This window comes from Eucalyptus grandis, chromosome 5 (assembly GCF_016545825.1).
Source record: "Eucalyptus grandis isolate ANBG69807.140 chromosome 5, ASM1654582v1, whole genome shotgun sequence".
Classification (NCBI taxonomy): Eukaryota; Viridiplantae; Streptophyta; class Magnoliopsida; order Myrtales; family Myrtaceae; genus Eucalyptus; species Eucalyptus grandis.
In genome coordinates this window covers 13,791,694-13,806,058 of record NC_052616.1, presented here as the reverse complement: position 1 = coordinate 13,806,058, position 14,365 = coordinate 13,791,694, and positions in this window count along the sequence as shown.

The window sequence follows — 14,365 nt, the reverse complement described above, 5'->3', positions numbered from 1 at the left end:
TAGCTGACCTTTATAAGTAATTAAGTAATTCTTTTGGGCAGAGTTGTGCTTGGCTTGGCTTTGAACTTGACCTTAATGAGCGAATCAGGATTTTTAACTAGATAGCCTTATACAAATCTACTTCACAGGTTATAGGCCCATTTGGCTTAATTCGAGCCCGTGGGCCGCTGTGTTTCGGGTCTTTGCCCTTTTCTTTTAAATTTTATTTCTTTTCTTTTTTGTATAAAATATTTCGTATTTATGCTGTGGACTCAACTAATTCTCGCGCGTGTATGCAAATTTTTACTATCATTTTCTGATTTTTACTTTTCATGTAAGAGATTTGAATTTTGACTCTATTAAAAACCTTGAACCTCTAAATGTGCGTTTGACAATTTGCCAAATAGTAAAAATTTATATTCTTTGTTCTCAATAGTAGATTTGGAATAAAAATCTATTTGGTAAATTTTTTGTTTCTTTAATAATTTTTTTATTTCTGGAGATAGTTTTGGAGTAGAATTAAGAAATAAAAAAAATTAATATTTTGTCCCCGATAATAATTTCATAATCAAACCAACACATTTTTTTCTCTTTTATTCTCATTCTTTTTTTCTTTATCTCTTCTTCTTCCACTGCCACCGAGGTCAACCATTGCCTCCATCGCCGTCAGTTGTCGACGACTAGTTAGGTGAGGTTCGACAAGCTCACTGAACGCTTGCCCAACCATCAACGAGGCTCGATCCCACTAGATCCAGCTGTCGATGGTTAGGTGGGCCTCGCTTAGACCTCCCCTAGCCATCAGTGAGACACGCTTGGGTGAGCAAGCTCAACCTCGCCAAATTTGGACGAGGTTACTTGCCCAGCTAAGGCTTGATTGATAATGCTCTAGCAAGGTTCTAGCCTTTGTTTGGCTGGTCAGCGGCCTGCGGTGACTGGCCATAGCTTGAAGAAGAAAAGGAGAAAGAGGAAGGAAAGAAGAAAAAATAAAAATAAAGTGATTTGGATTAGAAATTTTGAGAACGGTACTAAATGCAATTTTATTTCGAGAATAAAAATTTTGGACAGTTAGGAAAATACTTAAAATACTTCAAAATTATCGGAAATAGAATAAAAAAAAATAATTTCTGATCAAAAACTATTCTTGGAAACAAAATGGTTACTAATGGTCCGTTCGTTTTGCGGAAAATGACTTCCGGGAAAATGTTTTTCGGATTTTCCAGTGTTCGTTTCATGGAAAATGAACTAGTCAAGGAAAACGTTTTCCATCATTGAAAAAAACAACCTTTAAAGTGAGGAAAACGTTTTCCACTTCTGAAAAAAGTGGAAAACGTTTTCCATGTCTTCTTCCCTCTTACTTCTTTTTATCAATTCATTTTCGTTTTCATTTTATGCTTTTTCTTAAATCAAGTTTTTAATTTCTTTTCTTTTCTTTTTTTCTTTCCTTTTCATCTTATTCTTTGGCGGTGGCCGGCGACCGGCCACAGCGGCGTCCGGCCACAGCGGCATCCGGCGACTAGCCGCAAGCTAGCGACGGGCCCCACCGCCTCACCCTAGGCCGGTAAGGTGGAGCTCTCGCCGTATCTAGCAGCGAAGGAAGGAGGAGGAAGAAGGAGGAGGAAGGAGGAAGGAAAAGAAAAAGAAAAAGAAAGAAAAAATAATAATAATTTCCATTTTTTAAAAATATAAATAATTAAAAATTCATTTTTTAAAAAAATATAAAAAATAAAATTAATTTTTTGGTCAATTAAAAATATTAAAATTCAATTTTTAATAATTTTTCCCAAACAATTAAATGAGCTAACAAACTGGAAAATATTTTCAAATTTTAGGTTTTTAGAACATTTGGAAAATAAAGTCATTTTCCTCGAAAATGACTTACGGGAAAATATTTTCCGGAAATATGATATTTTCCGCGAAATGAACGGATCCTAAACATACCCTAAATGGATCAAGAGATGGAGGAATAGAGGAAATGGGGTGACAAAGAAGAAGATCTGGTTAATTATTAGAAAATTCTTTGGTTAATTATTTTCTATGAGCAAATTGTTTTTTTAAGGAATAGGGGAGGCAGAATTTATTATTGGCATAATACAACAATCAGAACCCCATTTACCTTCTCAATTACATATTTCCACACTTTAGCTTTAAGATAAAATTCAACTTACATGTAAAGGGGAGTGTTCGAATATTTAAATATTAACATCACACATTTATTTAATAATCTAAAATTTTAAAACAATTTACAATGTCTCATCAGATCTCACAATTTGTTCTATAAAGAGTAAACATAGATATTAAACTTGTGAGGTCATGCAACATTTTTAAAAGTGAAACTCATTTACTCTTTTAGTATGAAGGGTAAGACAAACATGAAACTTTTGAGTTCGTGCAACATTTTTTAAAGTGAAACTTATTTACTCCTTTGGCTAGATATGACGAGTATTTTTAATAAGTCAGCACGAGTAGATGCCTCCATTGAGATTCAACTACATTTCTACATTATATAGGGTAACAAAGTATGTCAACAAATCAAAGATCACTGAGATTGATTTTCAATTAGAAAACAAGCACGGCTTCGCTTCGACCTTGATTCGGCATCAAGTGATCCCAAGATCCGAGATCTAGGGCTCGGGTCGAATGTGACCAAGTTTATGACTTGAGGCTCGTGTTCAATTTCGAGACTTGACAGTGACGACAACGCGAAGCAGAGGGTGAGTAAGGGAAAGAAAGAGAAGGGCCTAGCATGTCCGCCTAGCATGTCCACCTAGCTTCCACTGGGGGCTTGCAGTGTCAATGGGGGAGGCGGAGGCATGGCTACAACAGCGGAGACAAAGGGACAAGTGAGATTGGGAGATTCCTATAAAGTGTTTTAATGGTGGGTCTAGAATAGTATCTGGGAAAAGCCTTTGTATAAATGCAAATGACTTTAGCCCCTATTTATGAAAAGTAAACATTATTCGGTAAACTATAATTAAAAAGTGCATTTGAAAGCAATTTTAAGGAAACGTCGTTTAGAAGAGAGACGTTTGAAAAATCTATTGGTGTGACCATGTATTATTTTGGCTGTTTCCGGTCCTGAGTGCTCAGCAATGTGTTTGGCTGGCATTTTGATGAAGTTGAGTAATGCTCAGTTGGGATCAAGCAAGAAACAGATTTGGAGGTCTCTTATTAATCCTCCATGGATTAATTTTGTATCTACTATTTACTTTAATGTTGCCATAGCAAAATTACTAGTTTTCCTCATCCTCGATCAATGTTGAGAAACTAATATCTCCAGGAACACCGGTCAAAAGACTTGAAACACAAGGAAAGCACCCCCAATCTAGTGACTAAATGAAAATAACCAAGTTTTGACAACCATATCTTGAAATAAAATATTATGTTAGCGATAATAAGAAAATGAGAGAGTAGCTCAAACGGTTCCCAAACTTTGGTGTAATGTATAATGAACATTTTCCAAATGGGTTCCCATAATTGTTATTTAATTTACACACCAAAGAGGCTCCTCTCTTATCACGAGGTTCTTCTCTACTACATGGTAGCTCCCTCTCGGTTTGACCACAGCGAAGCTGTTTTGAATCGTATCATCCTGAGCAAGCCTCCCTAAAATTCCGTCTCCTTGTTAACCTCTCTCAGCCACTCTCGATTCTATCTCTGCATCCTGGGTTGCATCGCCCAAACCTCTAATCCCCTATTTTCTTTTGTTTCCTCGTGTCGTAGCTCCCATTTTAATAGCATTTTGAAACCCTAATTTTAGCAAGATAAGTTTACTTGTCCCTTTTTGCGACCACGGTTAAATATTCTTCTCGAGTCTTCCCCAAAAACCCTAATTATCGAGATTCCTCTCCCCGAACAAACCTTCTGGCCGAATCTCTCTTTTTGCCCCTAGCCGTTTAAATATTGCCCTTTCTCCTTAGCTTATAAGTACCTTTCGTTCGACTTTCTTGTCCCCCTTGTTGGGCTTTTCGCTGCTCTCCTTTGGAATAGGCCCGGTGGTTCTTTTGAACTCGGATCGTCTTGGAGCCTGTCATCATACTTGATCGAGGGGAGCAAAGGCCACCAGTTTGATCCTCGTACTTGGTCGAATATGTTAGAAATATGCCATAAATTAACTAATTAAAAAAAAAGAGAAGTAAAGCTTCATGCATGTACACGAATTCGTGCACATGCACGAGCGTAATGGTCAGCGGTTGCTGACCATTATGCACGAAGCATGGATGGTCAGCAACCGGCCGACCATCATGCCAAGATCGTGCATGAGCAACCGCTCATGCACGATCGTCCGCTATGGATGATCAGCAACGGTTGCTGATCGTCCATCGATCAGCAACCGTTGCTGGTCATTTTTATTATAAAATGAACGAGGGATGGGAGTTAAATAAAGCTGTTGAAAAACAAAGAAAAAGTCAGTGTGGTTTTGGTTTTGTTCGAGAGAAACACAAGCGAGAAATTAGTGATGCTTTGCTGAAAATAGAAAGCAAATTGTGTGCGTGTTCTTGTGTCTTTGAGACGCAAGAAAGAAGATCATTATCTCGTTCGGGCCGTGACTATAATATATTGAGGATACGTTGGATCATTTCCACGTGATTGCTAGCACAATTGAAGTGGAGAATATCCGAAAGTTCTCTCTTTCGTTCAACGTTCGTTGTTGGTGTGTCTGAACTAGAGGTCCGACGCTTGTGGGACTCGAATTGTAGAACAACCGAACCGACTCGTTTCAAAGCACGCTTCGAGAGGTAATTCGTTTAACTCCCTTTTATATTTAGATTTTTGATTAAAACGCACGAACAACGCCTTAGGAGAATCATGTGTAAACGATATCTTTGTTTCCGCTGCGTTCATTTTGTTAATTTTTCTTATACATGATTCATGAAACACCAACAGTGGTATCAGAGCCAACCTTAGGCGTTTTCGTGCGTTTAATTGATTTGTAGTTCAAATATATTTTTGCGTTCTAATGGCCAATTTATTTTTGTTAAGAGAATTGGTTCTCTTACTCTTATGTGGCCTATAGAAGTTGATTAATTTATGTGATAAATTTAATCAACTAAGCAAAAATTAGAACTAAATCAATTTTGAATCAAAAATCTATAACTTGTTATACTTTGTGTTTATATTCTACAAGTGATATGCAGAATTTTATGCATGCCTTCCAGAGCTTTAAATTTTGAATTTATGGCTCGTAAGGAAGGGTGGTGATCATGGAAAAATCCCTAATTATTGTGATTGTTATATGAATGAATGTATGATGATTACAGGTATTCTTTTTGGGGATGTAATTATTAAATGGAGGCTGCGTCCTTCCTTTTATATTTATTTTTATGAAATGTAATTTTAGTATAGTTTAGTATTTCAATTATTGATGTAAATACTACAAGAGAGGAGGAGCCATTGGAGGAGCCATTAAACCGGTGAGCTCTTTGGGCCCGGTCTTTAAAGAGTTCAAAGATTGAAGAAAAAGTGAAGAGCAGGTCCATATTATTAAAACATTAAAATGGCTAAATGGGTCTCTTTGGCTCGAGACCCATTGAACCATAATTCCATGATCACCACATATGATAGATATTATGTGATATCTATTTATTTATTGTGTTTATGATATCGTGCATGTTAAACCGGTTAATGTGCAAAGTGAGACCGTTAATAACGACCCAAATCTCCTTACAAAGAATATTAAGTCGAAACGGGTTTTGGACTCGTGGCATTCCATCGTCGTGGTTTGATCCAATATTTTGGTTAATTAACCGGTTATGGATACATAGGGGTTAATTACCATTTATAATATTGGACCACTCCATTATGCATATGATGCTGTGGGGTTGGAGCCAAATGATTTCCAATAACTATTAGGTGAGGGAATTATTTGTGTTTTCAATATTTGCATGAGACGATGGGCTAGACTTAACTATGATCATGATGCCAATAACTGTTAGGTGAGGCTTTCATGGTCTAGAGGCCGAAGTTATGATTGGGACTCGCATATGATGCGTTGAACAAGCTGGTTCACTCACTAAGTTCATAGGACACCAATAACTATTAGGTGAGGTGAACTTTGGGCTAGTGGGACTCAATCCCCACTAGTAATCTTTACCCAACAAAGATTACCGCTTCCCATCTTAAGGAGTATAGGATTCGAATATAAATTTAGTGGGAGGATCTATTTCATTTAAAGGCCAAAATGAAATAGTTACTTTGAAAGATACAACGGCTAACAATTTATTTTCTGCAACAGATATATTATTACTCTGAAAATGGTGACCACAAACCCACTCGCTTCTATACTTGACAAGAATTGTTTGACTGGACCCAATTTCACTGACTCATTTGGGTGAGGAATTTGAGAATTGTTCTCAATTCAGAAAAAATTGGGTATGTACTTGATGAAAAGATGCCAACCTCCTTTCCTGAGGGTGGGACCCAAGAGGAGCGTGTCACTTATGATAAGTGGCGTGATGATGACTTAAAATTTAGGTCATATATGCTTGCTTCTATGAATAATGAATTACAGAAGAAGTATGAATCTATGGAAGATGTTGGGTCGATCATTTTGCACTTAAAGGAATACTTTGATGAGAATGGCCGAACCTCTAGATATGAGATATCTAAGGCATTGTACCGTATGAGGATGGCTGAAGGATCATCTGTTAATGATCATGCTTTGAAAATGATCTAACACATTGAAGAATTGGCTAGGCTGAATCTCGTTATGGACAATGAGTTAGCTGTGGATTTGATCCTCCAATCTTTACCCGATTCCTTCTCTGGTTTTGTCCAAAACTTCCACATGCATAAGATGGAGATGGAGAAAACTCTTGTTGAGTTACATAGCATGCTGGTAGTTTATGAGAAGGAAATGCATAACACGAGGCCAAATGTAGTGGCTATGGCTAAGGCTTCTTCTTCAAAGGGTAAGACTGTTTTAAAGAAGAATAAATGGAAGAGGCCTGCCAAACTTGTTGTGCAACCAAAACCCATGATTGATAAAGGGAAATGTCATTACTGTGGTGTCAAAGGGCACTGGAGGAGGAACTATAAGAGGTACCTTGCGAGCTTGAAGGTCAAGCCCAAGAACCGACCTTATGAAGGTATGGTGTCTATGCTTATTGAAACCAATCTTATGGTTAGTGCTGAATGTGGCACCCGAGAATTTCGCAAACCGTGATGTGCGATGGCAGTGACTGATCAATAAAAGTATCGCCGAATGGTGTTATTAGTATTTTGCATGAGCATTGTTTGATTCCATCGACGGATCGATATCTCATGTTTATTAAGAGTCCGATCATTGAATAGATTATTGACATATATTTCTTTGATGACTCGACACAATTATACCACTTGAGTGCACATGAGATAAGAAAAGAAATCGAAACACCAAGACCATGGGACCGAGAATGCTCCACATTTGTGCAAGTTTAAGGATTAGTTTTTATTTATTTAATTGGGCTTTGTTATTGAGGGACTGGACGTCCACTAACTTACTAGCCCAATACAATCCGAAGACCCTTAATAGTCGACAATTAAGTCAACTAATTGGAAGAGATGTTGACTGAAGCATGGCTGGATGATGCCACGTTGCTGCCGTAAGGATAGCCAGCGAAAATGCAAGGGGAGGCATGCTGAAGACACGTCCATCCCAGCTGTCCGTTCCCTTTGCAACCACCGAAACATGCATCTCTTTTGTTTAACTGGTTTTAGCAAAACCAGTGGTCTTGTGCTCGTGAAAGTGGGAAATTGAGAGAGTGAGAGAGAGAGGTTGCGAGTGAGTAGTGAGAGAGTGAGTCGGCAAAGAAAGGAAGGAAGGAAATTAGCCCTTGCTGTGCGTGCACGTTGCCGCCGTCGTAGAGCCGCGCACTCCTCACCGTCTCACCAAACGCCGTGGAATCGTAGGACATCGAGGCAAGTGAAAGTCCATGAATCTATATAATGTGGTGCTGTTATTGTCTAGAATGGTGCAATATACTTGGAAACAATTGAATTCTGAAAGTAGAATGTTAAATTGTGGGTAATCGAAGTAGAGCGGGACCATGAGATTGAGGAATTACTTTGGTTTTGTGTATATCTCGATCCTGTTGATTTATTGATGAAAGACTGACTTTTAGTAGACTTGTGGAAGTAAGATAGTTACGGTGGAAATGGAAATTTATGGGATTCGCTTAATCCAAGTGCAATTTCATGTGTGACCCCGTAACTTTGTAAAATTTTATGAAGAGTTCTAATATGAATTTGATCTCGATTTCTTCACGAAAGTTGTGAGGAATTGCGTGAGCTAGAGTATATATTTTTATCATAACTTCTCGGAATCAATACAATGGCTTAAACCTCTTTTAATATGCAATGCTTTCTGTTGAACTTTATTCTGTGATAAAAGAATCCTGAACTGAGTTGTGTGAACTACCACTCATTATACATAATGAATCTGGCTTAGTGTCCTTAATGAAACTTTTTCGTCTAGATCTCAATTATAACATGTTAAAATTTCAGAATTTTTCATGGTCATTTGCTGGTTATTTCGAACTCTCTATTGAAGGCATGCATTCTGGCCTTTACATTGTTTACTATGAAACTGTTCATTTTGTTCTAAGAATCATTGTATCTTGAGTTGTTATTTGTTATTCACTTGATAGATGCATTGATATTTAGCATATCACATGACATTGGAAAATTTGATAAAGTCTTATAGATCCATGGAATCCATAACGTCATTGTATCAAAATGTATTTTTGTAATGAGATGCATATCATGATGTGAATGTTACCGTCAGAGGTGTGAGCTGACGATGCCCCGGGAGTGTCGGGATGCCCAGGGGTTGAGTGAGTCGACGCCGTTGGATGCCCGGAGGTTTGTGCCGGAGGGTTCTCGGGAGTTTCGGGATGCCCGGTTGTAGGGATTGTACGTAAATCCGGATGGAAGGGGCAACCATTTTCATGGCGAGCCTGGATATACCTCGTGATGCCAGGTGGGGTGCGAGATGCCCGGGGTGTGACGGAACATGCTCTGGATGCCCGGAGGTTTGTGCCGGAGGGTCTCGCGATGCCAGGTTGGGTGCGAAAGCTCGGGGGGATGCAAACACTGGTCCCCGGGGAATGAAATCTTTCTTTGAATGCTAAAAATCCGGTACATTAAAGGAGTGCATGTGTGTGCATGTGGCATGATGTGAGAATTTGTTTATGAAATTGAGTGGGCTTCATTCGGTATTGAAAATGCGTTCGTTATGGCATTGAATTGTTTTTTTATGAATGTGGTGCAAGTAAATAAACCCTTGATGGCATGCATATATATAAAATGACATATGTGTTTTTCATGCATCTGGATGATTAGAGTTTCTACATAATATAGTGTAATGGATCTTTTTACTGCTGAGTGGTTGTACTCACCCCTTTTGGGGACTAACATTTCAGACTAAAAGAAAAATGCCGCACCGCCTCGCGACTCTGGTATGTTTTATGGACTCCGATTGACCTACGGTGGGAGTGGTCGAGCACCGTCATCATGGGGTGCAGGGGTTGGTATTTGAGCGCGTAAGGATTTCGCTGACTTTTGATGTAGGCCTCTCTGTCGGGCCTATTCACCAGGAGTACATATCAGTTCTTGTCCGTATGGATGGCCGCCTTCTGAGGGTGCTACCACCACCGCCGGCCAATGGACCTGACTGGATATGACCTAGAGTCGAGGGTAGCAAGAGATGCATTTTTGGGACGCCGACACATGGGTGATGGATGGATGCGGATGATATCCAAGGATAGAAGTTGGTTTTCTTTTGGGTAATCGCCAGGCACAAAAAGACCTCACGTTTTGTTGTACCAACTATCATAGTCCATCCCTTATATAAATAAAAGTGTTCGGCCTAAATTATGAAAGTTTTAGTATGGTGTGCATCACTTTATATTTTGATGAAGGGTAGTTGAATTATGCTTCCGCCATGTTATTTGCGCGAGGACCGGTAAAGAAAACAAATGAAAACCCCTAGGTATTATAAGTTATGTTAAAATTTCTTTGTATCGTAGTATTATGCTACAAGAGAATGTAACTGTGGCGACCCTAACGGATCGGGGGCCGTTTCGAGGGTGCCACACTGAATCCAGCTCATGGGTTCTAGATTCTGCTGCTACTTCACATATTTGTATGTCTTTGCAGAATCTAGAAATAAGCAGGATGCTAGGGCGAAATGAGATTGTCCTGACGTTTGCCAATAGAGCAAGAGTTGCTGCATTAGCTATAGGGACTTTTCGTTTATGTTTCCCTTCTGGACATGTAATGGTTTTAAAGAACTGTTTGCATTATAAGAATGCCGTTAGGAACATCATCTCGTACCTCGTTTGGGTAAAGAGAATTATGAATTTTCTTTTGCTAATGATGTATGTTCTATTTATCATAATAGAATATGTGTTGGTTCTAACTTATTAACCAACAATCTTTATACCATTACAATGTCCGGTAATGTGATTACCAATGTCAATAAGCAAAATAGAATTGATATAAATGCCATAACTAATAAACGCCCTAGAGACGGTCCAAATAAAAGGTATGTTTGACATCTCCGATTAGGTCATATTGGAGAAGACATAATTAACAAGTTGAGTAATTATGTATACATTGATCCTTCAAATTTTGAGTCATACTCGACTTGTGAGGCATGTCTTCTAGGAAAAATGACCAAAGCGCCTTTTGTGGGACAAAGTGCGCGAGCTGCTGACATATTAGAATTAATTCATACAGATGTATGTGGACTAATTAATGAAACTGCTAGAGGTGGTTATAATTACTTCATTATCTTCACCGATGATCAGTCACGGTATGGTTATTTATACCTTATGAAGTATAAATCTGAATCCTTTGAAAAGTTCAAGGAATTCAAGGCTGAAGTTGAGAAACAAATAGGAAAATGTATTAAGGCTCTTCGATCGGATCGAGGAGGTGAATACCTTAGTACTGAATTCCTGGACTATCTTAAAGAGAATTGCATTTTATCACAATGGACACCTCCTAGAACTCCAGAACATAATGGTGTATCTGAACGAAGAAATCGTACTTGATTAGATATGGTACGATCTATGATGAGTTACACCGATTTGCCAATTTCCCTTTGGGGATATGCCATTGAGATAGCTGTATATATACTGAATAGAGTGCCGTCCAAATCTGTTCCAACTACGCCCTATGAGATATGGCATAGTAGGAAACCCAGTCTTAATCATATTAAGATTTGGGGTTGTCAAGCTTTCATGAAAAAGCTAAAAATGGAAAAATTGGAGGCAAGATCTGAACAAGGTCGCTTCATTGGATATCCAAAGGAAACTCTTGGATATTATTTCTATTTTCATTCAAACCAAAGAATTTTGGTATGCAAGCACGCGTCTTTTTTGGAGAATCAGTTCATCCAAGAAAGTGGTGCTGGGCGAAAAATAGTCTTACAAGAAGAAAATAATGAAGTGCCAAACAACCGAGTTTAGATACCAATCTTTGATTCAGTGGGAGCTTCTGATACACAACCTCTTAGGAGAAGTGCGAGAACGTCTCCCCCACCTGCTCGTTATAGACACTCGGTTGATCATATTGAACCATTATTCATTGTGAATGATAGTGATCAACCCGGTGATCCTAAAACCTATGAAGAGGCGATGTTGGACATCGATTCGGTAAATGGCTAGAGGCCATGAAATCCGAAATGGATTCAATGTATTCCAATGAGGTTTGGATCTTGACCGACCCGCCCGATGGTATTGTACCAATTGGCTGTAAATGGATCTTCAAGAGGAAGATGAATGTTGAAGGTCAAATTGGAATTTACAAAGCACGGCTGGTGGCGAAAGGATATCGTCAAAAAGAATGAATTGATTATGACGAAACTTTCTCACCGTGGCCATGCTAAAATCCATTCGGATTATGTTGGCTATAGCTGCACACCTTGATTATGAGATATTCCATATGGATGTCAAAACGGCTTTTCTAAATGGTTTTCTCGATGAGGACATCTATATGGAACAACCACATGGTTTTGAATCCAATAGTGAAAAACAGAAGGTGTGTAAGCTTAAGAGATCCATTTATGGACTCAAACAAGTCTCCAGAAGTTGGAACATTCGTTTTGATGAGGTAGTCAAATCGTTTGGCTTCATCAAAATCCGGATGAACCTTGTGTATATAAGAAGATCGGTGAGAGTGCAATTGCATTTCTGGTTTTGTATGTCGATGATATACTTTTGATTGGAAATGATGTACCAATGATATCATCGATAAAACTATTCTTGTCACAGAAATTCTCCATGAAATATTTAGGAGAGGCAACCTACATTTTAGGTATCAAGATCTATAGAGATAGATCAAGACAATTGATTGGCCTCTCACAATCTACGTACATAGACAAAGTGTTAACACGGTTTAACATGCAATATTCCAAGAGAGGATTATTGCCTTTTAGGCAAGGGATCCGTCTTTCTAAGGAGATGTGTCCCAACACACTGAAGAAAGAGAGCGGATGGCAAAGATACCATATGCATCCGCTATTAAAAGCATAATGTATGCTATGCTATGTACTAGACCCGATATTGCGCATGCTGTAAGTATTACCAGCGAGATATCGTCCGATCCGAGGAGAAGAGCATTGGATAGCAATCAAGAATATTCTTAAGTACTTACGAAGGACTAAAGATTTATTCTTGATATATGGAGAAGGAGAATTTAAAGTTGTAGCTTATATGCGATTCCGATTTTCAATCGGATCCTAATGATTATAAGTCTACATCTGGGTTTGTCTTTACATTCAATGGTAGTGCGGTTAGTTGGAAAAGTTCCAAACAAAGCATAACTGCCGATTCCACCACTGAGGCAGAGTATGTAGCTGCTTCTGAAGCAGCAAAGGAAGTCCCTTGGATGAAGAAGTTTATTTCTGAACTTGAAGTCGTTCCTTCAATTGAGCAACTGATCACATTGTTTTGTGACAACAATGGGGCGATAGCTCAAGCTAAGGAACCAAGGTCTCACCAGAAGTCCAAGCTTATTAAGAGACGCTTCCATCTCATCAGAGAAATTGTTGGGAGAGGTGATATCGCCTTGCAGAAAATTGCCTCAGCAGAAAACGTGGCAGATCCCTTCACTAAAGCCTTACCTCAGTCTTCTTTTGAAAGACATATTGATAAAATAGGTTTGAGGTACCGACAAGTTGGCTTTAGTGCAAGTGAGAAATTTTTAGATGTATGCCATAAAGTTGCTATGTAATAGTTACATATTAGGGATTTCAGTTGTACTTTCATTATTATTATTTAATTAATGGCAATGACGTATTCATTCATTTGTCCAATTATTTTATATTGATGAATGATTCCATGAGATCAATTGCAACTAGACCTATTCTTGAGACGTCGAGAATATATGTGATGGGCTCATAGTTAAACTGAATCTTTAAATCGTTCACGGTCGATGGATTATTGAGTGGATATTAATAATCCTGTCGAGACCGGTGTGTTCTTAACTTCACCATTAAGTATTGGATACTTAAGGGAATGATGAGTCACATGTCATTGGGTATTATGATGCCTAAGTTAGAACACAGGTGTTTGTATTAGATAAATTCATTGAACGTGACGCATATGGAACGATTAGCGACATGGAAGCTTTTAGCGTGGTCAATGTCTAATTGTTCATGCTTTGGTCTTGTGTAAATAATCCTTAGACTCGAGGCACAAGTGTTAACTTGTGTATTGAACAACTATGGTTCACGGGTGCACATAATGCCGGGTCGTCGATCCGTCTTTATACTTGATGGTCATAGTTTGTTCATATACGAAGTTACACGTGTGCGCAATATGGAATCTGTCTCCTTGTTATATGCAAGGTATGATAATGATGTCCTATGCAATCTAATTGTGACACTGCATTGAAATCCTCGGCCGGGGTTGTAACCGATAATAAATTGTTTATGTCTCAAATAAAATGCATGTCAATTAGATTTGTGCATATGATCGAATTAATGACTTGACAAATATTCCATGGTCTTTGTTTGATCGAGACATAGTAAGACAGAGGGATTGAATTACACTGTAGCCAAAGCTGACAAGTTCATTATGTTCTTAAAGTATTCACACTATCTGGGTAGCCATGACATATTGCTAGATGTCAATCGTGGCTTGTAGGACCTAAAAGATTAATCGGGACAATTAATTCTTTTGGAAGTACTAATGTGCTAGTACAAGTCTTACTACCAGCTTAGTGATGAACCTAGGGATGTCACACACCATAAACAATTAGGATGACGTGGAACAAGAGAGAAATATTATTGCAAATGTGTTTGCAATTACTGCAATCGAATTGAGTCGATTTGAAATTAAATTAAATGAGATTTAATTTAATTTGTATTATAGTCACGAGCCTACTTGCATATGATGCACAC